At 41.5% G+C, this 12,598-nt stretch overlaps 1 protein-coding gene across 1 annotated transcript in view; it reads left to right on the top strand.

The window, feature by feature from the left end:
* LOC147737528 (uncharacterized) overlaps nucleotides 1–12,598 on the top strand; it is a gene marked incomplete at its 5' end in the record, with an annotated part of 327,972 nt that overhangs the window by 212,564 nt on the left and 102,810 nt on the right. The window lies entirely within an intron of this gene.

The following is a 12,598-nucleotide window of genomic DNA, read 5'->3' as shown; positions in this document are numbered from 1 at the left end:
ATAATATGCCCTATGTATAGTAAAAAGGTGGTTCCTGCGAAGCCACGAAGGTTTAACTAGTTCCCATAACAATGAGCAAGAGGCAGACTAGAGCTCTTCCACATCTAAGCCTGGCATTAACTCTGCCCACAATGTAGTTGGTAACTGGAAACTAACATCCATTTCATCTATAATTTTGTTATACCAGCGTGAGATTTCCTTTTTTGCAACTGGGCTGTCCACTAGGCAAGTGAGCAAGTCACTAAAGCCACCTATAGATTGCTTGATACGTCTCAATGGCTGATCTTTATATGACTGAGCCCAGCTGGAAATCTGGATATATTTAAATCTTGACAACCCAGGACCTACTTTATTGCTAAGATAATCCCATGGGAGTAAAGACCCGTCCATGAACAGATCGTCCCAGCAATGGATATCAGCTTCTAATAGCGAATTGTTTAAGGCATCCATTGTCCATAGAGGAGGATCGGGTAAGTTCCATATTGGAGCCTTGGCAGAATAATATCCAATCTTAATCGCTTGCCTGATTTTATACCACGTGGATACAAACCCTTTTAGAACTTTCAATTTTATCTTTTTAAAGAATTTGGGATCACCAAACTTAAACAAGAAACTGGCGTGATCAACACCTTCTCAAACCAGTAATGTAGAGAAAAGCGGGCCCATCCCTGTAGATATAGGAGTTTTAAACAACATACGCATATGCGATAATTGGAACGCCCATGCGTATATTTGAAGGTCTGGGCCAGCCAACCCCCCCTTCTCCCTACGACGCCTAATTTTTTTCCAAGAGATTCTGGCACTTTTATTATTCCATATAAAACTGGTAATCGCACTCTGCAGTTTAGAAATTAACTTTGGATCAAAATAAAGTGGTATTGTGTTAAATAAAAAAGAAACTTTCGGAAAAATGCTCATCTTCACCAAATTAAGTTTACCCAAAATGGAAAGTGGAAGGTGAGACCAGTCTCTCATAAGTTTCCGACACTCTGCAGCCACTTTATTAAAGTTTAGGGAGGCAATAGCGTCAATGTCGTTAACTATATTCACCCCCAGATAACGAATTTGGCTTTTAGATGTCCCGTTGTTATTCGTATTGTTACAATTCCAGGACATTGATTCTGTCTTAAGGGCATTAATTTCATACCCTGACACTTTCCCAAATGTAAGGGCCTGATCAATTATCTCTGGATATGCCTCTTCGTAGCTTGTGGAGAAAATCATAATATCGTCGGCATAAAGTGCCACCTTCTTATCCCAGCCACCAAAAATAAAAGGTTTAATAATTCTATTGTCCCTAAGAGTCTGAGCAAAAGGCTCTATATATACGTCAAAAAGGAGGGGGGACAGGGGACAACCCTGTCTGGTTCCTCTCATGACCTTGAAAGGCTCTGTCAAGCCACCATTAATTAGCAAAGAAGCAGATGGATTACGATACAGAAGCTCTATGGTCCTCCGAAATCTATCTCCCACGTTAAACCTCTTCAAAGCCTCCGATAGGTATAACCAATTCACCCTATCGAAGGCCTTGGTGGCATCAAGGGTAAGAACAACCAGTGGAATTTCCTCCTTTATTGCAACATCTATTGAGCCAATCAGTTCATATGTAAGTTCCCCAAGCTGTCTTCCTTTAATAAACCCCTTTTGGTTCGAAGCTATAATATCCGGAGCCACCCGACCGAGCCGATTAGCTAATATAGATGTAAAAATGTTGTAATCGGCATTTAATATGGAGATGGGTCTGTATGAGCCGCAATCAGAAGCGGGTTTACCTGGCTTCAGGATGAGGGTTATAGAGGCATTATTCCATGACTCTGGTGGTAATTCGCCTTCTCTAAGAATTTGGTTGAACAGAGTGGCTAACACTGGAGCAACCTCCGAAACACGTTTTTTATATATCTCGCAAGGGATCCCATCGGTACCCACCGCCTTTCCACTCTTAGCTTTCTTAATGGCCTCCTCAACCTCTGTTATAGTTATTTCTTTATCTAGTGAGCAGGATTGCTCGGTAGTTAAGGACGGAAGAGATATACCTTCAAGCCAATTCATTATGTCACTCTGTTTAGGCTTAAGATCGTCTTGGTATATAGACTCAAAGAAATTCCTGAAGGCTGTTCTAATTTCCTCATCTCTGGAAACAGTGCCCTGCGCTGATGTGACTGAGCAAATATTATTACGCGCCCGATCAGATTTTGTTTTCCAGGCAAGCAGCTTTCCAGCCCCCTCTCCATATTGGAAATGCGAAAGTTTGCTTGCCTCCCATCTCTGTATAACCCGCTTCTCCAGTACTGCTGACAATAAGAGCTTCAACCTATTTAATTCAGCTTGTTTAATAGTAATAGTTTGATTATCTGTAAGAGTGGTGTTATCTATATCCCTTTGTAGAGTCAAGATTTTTCTTTCGATGGAAGTTACTTCGTCTGTATATTGTCTCGCACGGTAGACTACTTTATTTTTAATAAGACCTCTTAATGTACTCTTAAAAGCGTCCCAAATTATTCCAATGGGGGCTGTATCCTTATTAGTGCTAAAGAAGCATCTTGTCTCTAGTTGTAAAAAAGTAATATCTTCTATCGAACAAAGAAGAGACCTGTCAAAAGACCATATTCTTGTACATGGTGTTGAAGTCAGTTTTAAATCGAGCACTACTGCAGAATGGTCAGCGAGATGTATTGGATTGTAGGGTATTGCGATGATATTCTCAGCTAAAGCTCTACTTGTGAGAATGAAATCAATTATGGATCTGTGCCTATATTTCCAGTTTCTAAACGAAAATTCTTGCTTTAGACCCTCTTTGAATCTCCAAATATCTATATAATCGTATTGGTTCATTAAACCTAGTAGACAGTTTCTAGATTTCGAGATAGTTTTCTGCCTACTATTAGGGGATTTATCTAACAGTGGATCCAAAGTAATATTGAAATCTCCCGCTATAATCACTGGGTCTGGGAAGTAGGTGGCTAAAAAGTGTTTCCAATGCTGAGGGGTCATCTATATTGGGGCCATAGTAACCAACAAGAGTAAGCTTAGTGTCACCTAGTTCTATTGCTGCAATAGCCCATCTCCCTCCGGTGTCTACTTTATGTTGTATTAGTTTGAATATCACGGATTTTCTGAATATAATCGAGACCCCCCGTATGTTGGAACCTTGTGTTGTTGAAATAGCTGATTCTATCCATTTATTTCTACAAACCAAGTCTAGCATCTCACTCTCGATTAAGTGCGTTTCCTGGAGGATAATGATCCCCGCATCACAATCTCGGAGATACTGCATAATTTTGTTAGCCCGCGATTTGGTGCGGAGACCGTTAACATTCCAGGATAATATTTTTAATTTACTCATTAGGTTGTAGAAAAAAGTAGATTGTTATGGCTGACTTTAAGAAGAAGGGACTGGAAAGTTCAAGAAAATTATTATTACGTGGCTTAAGATGAGAAGAAAACATAGTGTTAAGAAAGTTATTTACACAAACCGATTGGAGCTCTTTATTTGAAATATAGTTGTGCCCCCTTACCCCCCCGTTCCCTCCCCGACACCCACCCTGGGAAAACCCCGTACTCACCAACCGGAAAACTTCCGGAAGTAAGTGCCCCTAGCTCTTCCCCATCTTGACCCCTCGTGCCTATTAGTATCTACAATGTGACTTGCCATTACTTTCTATGATTAGCTTAATGCGAGTAATGTAAGTGTAGTTGTGCAGTTGTGTAATTGTGTGGTTTTTTTTTTTTTATTTTAGTTTCTTCTTACCACCCCCGATTTTTTTTTTTTTTTTTTTCTTTACACCTTTTTATTTCCCTGTTTTCCCCCATATATTCCAAGTTTTTTTTTTTTTGTAGAGTTGTGCTTTTATAAACTTTATACACTAATTATATTAGATTTTCCTCTTAGATTTCCTCTATGGGAGCTCTAGGAAACTACCCAATTATGGGGGTGATTTCTCCATATATGAAGATTATGTCCTCAATGCATAATGTCACACTCTTTGTTTCTTATTGCCAAGAGACAATAGGAGATCGTCTGCAGCTTGCACTGATCTGATGTTGTGCATTTTGTTGTCTATCATGATTTTAAGGGATGCAGGAAAGCCCATCTGTACTGTTGCGCCAAACTTGCGGAAAGCGTCCATCCTTTGCCCTAGCTCCCATTTTTTATCCAAGGTAAAAGCGGGACAGATCAGAGCGGATCTGGAAGTTATATCCCTTGTATGTTTGTGACTTGAGCTTAAGTCCCTGGTTCAAAATTTGTTCTTTTAAAGAGTAGGTATGGAAATTAACGAGAATTTTCCTGGGCTTGGTCCGCTGCATGTTACGTCTAAAGGGATCTCGGTGTATACGCTGAATATCCGCTGCCAGCTCCTCAGTAGATTGAGAAAGATTTAGTGTTTCTTTTAGTAAGGTAGTTATATAACTCTTGATATGAACACCTTCGCTCCCCTCAGGAATATTCAAAATACGTACATTACTCCGCCTTGCGTTGTTTTCTAAAATCTCCATTCTTTCGGAGAGGGCTTGTTCTTCCTTCCTAAGCTTTACAATATCTTCCGTGGTGCCTTCAGCTCTCATTGATATTTGGCCCACTGTCTCCTCTAGAGCTTGAGTTCTTAACGTCAGGTTGCCTAGTCTCTCATCAAGAGATTCACAAAAGGTTCTTATCTCTCTCTGGTTAGAGGCTGACTCAGCAAATCCTTGCTTAATCTCTGCAGATAAGGCTGCAAACATTGCTTGTACCGATGCTACAGAAATAGTCTCTGTGCCTGAAACAGCCGCTTCACTTAATTCTTGAGGCGCGCCCAAAGAAGTTTCATCGAATATTCTAGCCTCAAAGTTATCTTCAATGTGATTGATAGGGCTCTCAACTGAATCATTTCTACCAACTACTGAGGAGTTCGGTAATAATATTTCATCTACTGCCAATACATTTTCAGCGTCTGTTGTGCCTTGTTCCGCTATATTTTTCAGTTCTGAGCTCTCTACCTCAAACTCCGCCAAAGGAGTCTCTTCTACTTGTGTAGTATGGGATAGATCCGTGCAGGCAGCTTGATTTTCAACTAAAGTAGTTAAGGTCTTAGGTGGCAAATCCGACTCTTTGTTTTCCATAGTCTTGAATCCTGATTTGGAAATATTACTACTGGATTGGGTTTGCTCTCTCCCAAGGCTCAAAATCTGAGGAATCACCTTGAAATATGAGCGCAAAGAGGGGGTCACTCTAGGAATGGGAGCTGTTGAAGGTTTAGCTTTGGCACGTTTTCTCCCCCTTTTTGCTTTAACCTCCACTGAGAGATAAGAGGATGTTTCTTGGTTCAATTGGTCTAATTGTGAACTTTCCCCTGTCTCAGAAGCCTCCTTATCCACCTCCTCAGCAACAACTTGCAATGTACTCTTTCCTCTCTTTCTGCGAGATACTGCTGCCCCCACTAAGTCCTTTGATTCACCCTTCCCTCTTAGCTTCCTAACGGGCTCTAAAGCACTCATGTATGCCTGAGTTTGGCAGGGGGAAGCGTAGTAAGCCTTGCTATCAAACCATTCATTCACTCGTATTTTACTTACTGCAACCGATCTGGAGACTTTTAAAATGGCACAATCCTCGTGTAGTTTGAAAGCTGGTGAGGCGTAGGGACCGGTATTCAGATTGCAGGGAGCTCCGTTAGAGAAGCCGACACCGTAGAGACTTTGGAAGCGTCTCCCTCTATGCAGCTCGGCAGCGGCTTGCCTCCACGGATACAATGCAGGTGGAGACTCGCTGAGCGCATTCAGATTGCAGGGAGCTCCGTTAGAGAAGCCGACACCGTAGAGACTTTGGAAGCGTCTCCCTCTATGCAGCTCGGCAGCGGCAGGCCTCCACGGATACAATGCAGGTGGAGACTCGCTGAGCGCAGGGCGTTCCCTTCCTTGCTCGCCGCTGCGGTTACTGAGGCTGAACGAAGTGACACGGTTCCGTATTACTCGTTTTGGAAAACCGAAAACCGTAAAGACTAAACTGCTGGCGAGTCAGATCCCTCCGGTTACTGACAAGGCATCTGCGGGGTTAGACGGAGCTGAGCACTGCCGCAGTCAGCCGACTGCCGCCATGTTTTCCCCAACGTCTGTCATTGTTGATGGTGTCGAGCATAGGTTTATCACTTCTTGATCTTTTGTTTTATCATCTATTTTTCCTTTATCAACAACAGTATTGTCTTTACATGTTATTGTATCTTTGGAGGGGCAGTCGGTATTGATGGGTTGAATTCCCACATTAGGAAAATTCCCTTTTACATCGTTAATTATTGTTTTTAAAATATCCGGAATGGTAGACAGTTTGTTAATTAGTGGGGCACAACTAACTCTGCATACGTAGATATTGGCTGAGATTGTGCCCTTACTGTTAGAATATTTTGCGTTGTTATCTTACCGGCAACAGAGGATGCCATAGCGCTCAAGAGATCTATTTGGGCCTCCATTTTGTTTGACTGATATGTTAAAGCTTCCAGAGTTAATTGCGAGTTTTTGAAGAATTAATTCCAAATTGCTCACGCGTTCCCACTTCCTGGTACCTAAGTACCTGGGCTAATGGTGTTGCCCATTTATGAATGATAGGTCCTTATACTCCTCTTTTTGTGGTCCTTGAAAATCATGTCCCTCGTCACGAATTAATGAATTGTGGACTACTATTCAAAACGTCTTTTTGATACTGAGTACTCCAATGCTTTAGAGTTTCTGGGTTGCTGTTGTATTCATCCTTATTAATTTGAGATCGTTATTTTGATTAAATTTCAGCTGTCCAGTTTTTTAACTGAATGTATTCGATTTCAATGGGGTATTGGCTTCCCTTATGATTTTCACCCCACCATCTAGTTCATTTGGAGCTTCTTGCTCTGGTTGATTTATTTGGCCCAAATTAGATGGTTCCCCTATACCGTTAGCTTTTCTGATTTTTACTTGTGTAGTGTAGTTCCTATATTCCCAATTGGCTCTGCGCATTGGAGTAATATCTTCAATAGTATAGACGTAGGACAGAGGTTAACTAGGTCTTCTACTGTCGATATTAGACTTAAGTTTTGTGTGCCAGCTAGCTCAGAGTTCACTAGAAATTTTCTCGAATAGGCAAGGAGGATTTTAACCTCCCTGGATAGACAAGAAGGGATTTAGTTTCTGACAACCATAGAACATGACAACTTTGCTCTCCCTGATCAAGAGTATATCTCTAGAGTCGTGTGAAAACAAAAGACAGCTATTTTACTCAGTCAATACGTGCGTACTTAGTTTCACCAGATTGTAGAGAAAAGAAGAGACGGGCGTTTTCAATAAAAGGTGTTATTTATTGATCAGTCTCTTTTCTCATACAAGAGAAATGAATCGCTACGATTGCAATACTTATAGTTAAGTAAAGTGCATACAGTAAAAGCAGGATTATAAAATAATACTGTAAAAGCATTGATATGGTTTCTTAGCCATATGATACTTTAAAATGGATAAAAGATATACATACATATATACATTGACTAATCGTACTCAACTGGTGCTTCTAACTACGCCTACCCCGGTGTACCTGACCTAAGCCTAATACATGGGAGGGAGTAACTAAGTAGCAGTTTAAGTTAAGTTTGTTTTGCCAAGAATCTGACTCAAGAATTCTCTGTAAGGGTTTAGTCAGTTCAGTACGTGGGATTTAGAAGGCTGGAGGGCTGGTATCTCTTTCTCAGGACTCGGTATCCCAGTCACCCGCGAAAGTGGGCTTGAAACGCTGGAGGCTGGATTTCTCGGCAAGAGAAAAGACAGCGTCTTCCTCAGCGCGTCAAAAGGGGAGGGGCAGCGTCCGTGGGCTCTCGCATCAGCTGGGCTCTCCGGCAAGTAGTCACTGCTCCAGGTTCATCACCACCGTGTGTTTGCTTAGGGCAGCGTTGGTATATTTATACCTGAGAGGTGCTGGGTTTGACGTAAGGATGGACATAAGACGTCAATAAGGATGTCACTAAGAACTGAGCGTTCTTGCAGTGCTTTACAGGAGTTCTCGGACTAAATCGAAACATAGCAGGCGGGGATTTCCCAGGTTGCTCGAGGCTTGGATTTGTTTAAGAACTCGGTGTGCTTTCTAGGGGGCTGGAGGAATAGTGCTTGCTTAATGTGACAGCATGCGCTATGACTAATTTATGAAACGGGTTTCTGTGCCGTTGTATGGATATTAGTGATTTATAACCGGACAAGGGTCAGGAATAGGAGTATCAATACAGGTCCCTAGATAAACATTCTACACTTGCACTTCCATTGGCATTAGCTGCCTAGTTGATAGTAATTGCTGAGTATCTCAGTAGATTTGTGCATTTTGGGTCCTCTTGTTGTGAACGACCAGTAAGTGGAATAGTTAATATCTTTAGGTCTGTTATTTTACCCCAATGGTTGACTTGGTCCTTAGTTGAATTTGACATTCGTTCAACTTCAGCTTCAGACTCAGGGTGGCCTGGTTCACTTACTCCTTGCTTAGGGGATATAATATTTGTTCTACTCAGTGGTTTATTTGGAGTTTGAAGATCACATGGGTTATTAGCAAGGTTAGCATATCACCAACTTTATTGACAATTGGAAATATTGACTCTTAAATGAATTGCTACAGCGAAAATTTTGATTTTTGAAGTGCTCAGTGAGAAACCTTAATAACTGTTATACCCAAAGTTTTACTCTGGGATTGTGTGAACGTTTGGTAACCTTTCTTTCTTGCTTGGTAGCACCTTATTGTACTTACGTTATTTACTTGCCTTTATACCTGGTTACCACCAACAATTTCTTAGCATAGCACCAGTTGGATCTTTCATAAAATCAAACTTTGACTGCGACTTTCCCAAATGTATGGACTTTAGATGATTTAAAGGACTGTATGTCACCTGCCTGGTTTGTTTTAAACGTATCTAATATTAGTGTTTCTTGTATTTTTCTTTTCCTTTTGATAGGAGGGAAAGGTGGCCGCTCCTTTCCTGACCTCATAATACACCCTCTAAGGTGAAGAAGTCTTGCTTCTTTCAGCGAATCAAACGGGCCAGTGACAAGACCAAAGCGTGCTTTGATAGGACAAAAACACCTCAAAACACCTCCATGGGGAAAACACCCCCAAAGCACACCTCGGTACATAATCCGCCGGTACTGGTGGTTACTTATTTAATTAATTAATCAATCGATTAATTAATATCCGGGCTTCAGGTATCTCTGTAGTCTAGGTATGCAGAGTAATTCAGGGGTCGAGGGGTGCTTAAACAGGGTCAAAGTCTATATCACTTTCCCCTTTGCATAATTTCTCTTATTTTGTATTACAGACTCCAATGGCTCAGCGACTTACTGACCGATCAACTTTAACTACTCGCCACACGCCACACACCTCTTGCCACTTGTCACTCACCACTCACTGTTCATTGCTTGTTCGTTGCTATTTATCGCTATCAAGAATACAAGGGAGAATGCTGGCAATCGTTCAGCGGGATCCAGAGCCAGTCCCACTACAGACGGCAGATGTAGACACTTCTCTCCACTCCTTGGCTCTGCTCTGCTCAATGCTAGGTATATACATAAAATCAGGTAGCAGGCCAAGGATCCTCTGTGCCCTCTGTGCTCCTCTGTTCCTCTGTGCCCTGCAGCAGCCGCCGCACCAGCAGCACCGCAGGCCAAGGCTCCTTTGACCCCTGCAGTGGACGCCGCACGTGCGGCACCACAGCACCAGCAGTGCCTTAGCACCGCGGTGCCGGCAGCGGCCGTTCCTGCAGATCCGTAGAACTTAAAGTGCCCGTATAACAGGACGCGGGTGAAGCGGGAGAAACCTTCGGGTGCGGGAACCGGTCACAAAACCAACCCGGGCAGTCGTCCCAGGCTCTGCTCCGCTCCCCTTCCTCGTCAACTCCTCCTCGGTTTGGCTTGGCCCCTCGGCTCTACTCGATACGCTCTGCACTCAACACAGAATCACAGGCCGACAACGACAGTGAACACCAACCGAGGGAAGAATTGTGTGCTTCCCCAGTTAGTAAAAAAACACAGCATACGTCTTGGCTGCTTCTGCTGCATTCAGAGTCTTATGCGTCTTTTCAGTCTAATTTTTCTGTCTGGAAAAAAATTGTGTCCTGATTTTCTGCACCCAGTAAATCCAGGTGCAGAAAAACCTAACAACTGATAATCAGGTGGAATAAAATGAGCACATGAAAGTACGCCTTAATTTCATTGCCCTTGATTCACACTCTGGACCATAGTTGAGGGATAGGTCTAGGCGTAGTCCTCGCAGCACACAATAGATTTGCTTGAGGCAGAGGCCAAAACTCAAAAGTCAGGATATCAGATACAAGTAGGTGGTAACTCAGGGCAGGGGAAAACGCCTGTTTTCCGTGGTAGAGTCATTCCCGTCCCAGAAATCTGCAATACAAATTAATTAATAGTATATATTTCTTTAATATCTGTTTGGTGCTAGTGCATATGACTTTAATATCTGCCTTTGGGATTCTATGTTACAACTCCAGAGGGGACATGTATCCTTTGTGATCTTAATAGAATGTTGAAAATTCTATAAATCCTCACTCCTACATTCAAGTACTCTCATGCTACCATTATATGTCTGAAAAACAGCTCAACATTTTCAAAATTCTGCATTGATTTGGCTTGTAAATTATATTTTGGGAAATGTACATGTATTAACTATTTAATTTTAATACTATAGGTGATTGAAATCACGGACGAAGAAAGCAAGATTTAGCACTAAGCAACTGAATGTCAGTGCCATAAGAAGGATTATTTTGAAAAACTGAAGGACATCCAGCATTCTACGTTTAAACATTTTCCGAGGAAAGTACTATACCTGTAAGTGAAGTCTTTAATTTTGCATTTCATTAACCCAGAGCAAAGCCATATCTGTGCACACAGCATCAGAAATAATGTAGAAAAATCACTTCAGCATCCTCATCTGAAATATTATCAGAAAGCCAAATTGCCTCAGCATGACAGAATAACGTTAATCTAAAGTATCATGTAATTCCAGAGAGGAAGCACACACTGCATAAAAGAAAGTTACAACTAAAGGTTTCTTCTGGATACCATCAAAGAAAAGACACTGAAAGAAGACTCCGAAGCTGACACGTTAACAACCAAAAGATTGGAAAATCACCTTTGTTCAACAACCGTTTTTAACCAGTTACGCAAGTTTGAGACTATCTGCCTCGGGATATAACACCTTGACCCACTCTGCTCACTCTTGCGAAAACCTTAAAAATTCACCACTTTATTGTGTTCATGACCATCTCAGATTGTTTCCTTTTTATTGTGTGGTGTACTGTAATTCTATGTAAATCACCTCAACATTATCTGTTGTGCAGGAGTGATATGTAAAACTGTTAAATATAAAAATGGATTAAAGGAGCACCGTTGCGCTATAGCTAATGTAAATAAATCCTCGTCTTCGGAACTACAAACCTTAACCTTACACCAAACATAGAAAGGGTAAAAGGAACTGATGTTCTACGACTAATGATCCACAATAGTACTGTGCATGTTTTAATGTCCTCAGTTACTGCCAATACGTCAGTGCAAAAAGTGACTTCTCAGCTTAATCATTAAATATCAGACTAACACCTTATCACTGCATTGCTAAGAACCTATACAAATAGATTTGAGAAAAACTTCAGTCACAAAATAAGTTGCTGCCAGAGAGGCTATAACCAAAAGACTAATATCTGCTAGAAACATTTTGACGGGTGTTACAGGGCTGCTTCCAGACATATTTTGCTCAATTCAAGTGCTAAGAAGATTACATACAATTTCTTTTAGAGATAAGTGCTGAACATTATCTAAACAAGCCCGACTCTAAAATCAGGTTCGCTCTTACTGTGGCATATAAGCAAGAGAAAAGTAGAGATATTAACTCTAGGAATACAATTGATAAAAGCACGGGCTGTGAGAACAAATTCAGTGTTCAAACCCGTCTCAATCAAAGCAAAATAACCCAAGTTGGGGAAAAAAGTTACCTGTGCCAACAAAGTTTCAGCCATAAATCTCATCTCACTGAATTTGAGAGAATGCTCACTGGGGAAAACCACTCTCAGTGCAAAGTATGCCAAAAAGTTTCAGGCGTAAATCTTATCTCACTAAGCATATGAGAATCCACACTGGGGAAAAACCTTATCAGTGCTCTGAATGCCAGAAAAGGTTTAGTTTCAAACCGAGTCTAAATCTACATGCATTAACCCACTCTGTGGAAAAACCTTACCAGTGCCCTGAATGCCAGAAATGTCTCAGTGACCAAAACGGTCTTACTCGACATATAAGAACCCACACTGGGGATAAACCTTATCAGTGCACGGATTGCCAGAAATGTTTCATTCAGAAAAACAGTCTCACTCAGCATAGAAGAACCCACACTGGGGATAAACCTTTTCAGTGTCCTGAATGCCAGAAATGTTTCAGTTACAAAAGCAGACTCACTGAACATACAAGAATCCAATGTGGGAAAAACCCTTATCAGTGCTCTGAATGCCCAAAACATTTCAAACTTAAATCACTTCTAACTGCACATATGAGATTCCACACTGGGGAAAAACCTTATCAGTGCTCTGAATGCCAAAAAAAGGTTTTGTAACAAACAACGTCTTTCTCAACATGC

The sequence above is a fragment of the Lissotriton vulgaris genome, chromosome 1_1 (assembly GCF_964263255.1).
Source record: "Lissotriton vulgaris chromosome 1_1, aLisVul1.2, whole genome shotgun sequence".
Lineage (NCBI taxonomy): Eukaryota > Metazoa > Chordata > Amphibia > Caudata > Salamandridae > Lissotriton > Lissotriton vulgaris.
Note: the sequence above shows the minus strand (reverse complement) of the source record. Positions and strands in the feature narration are given on the sequence as shown.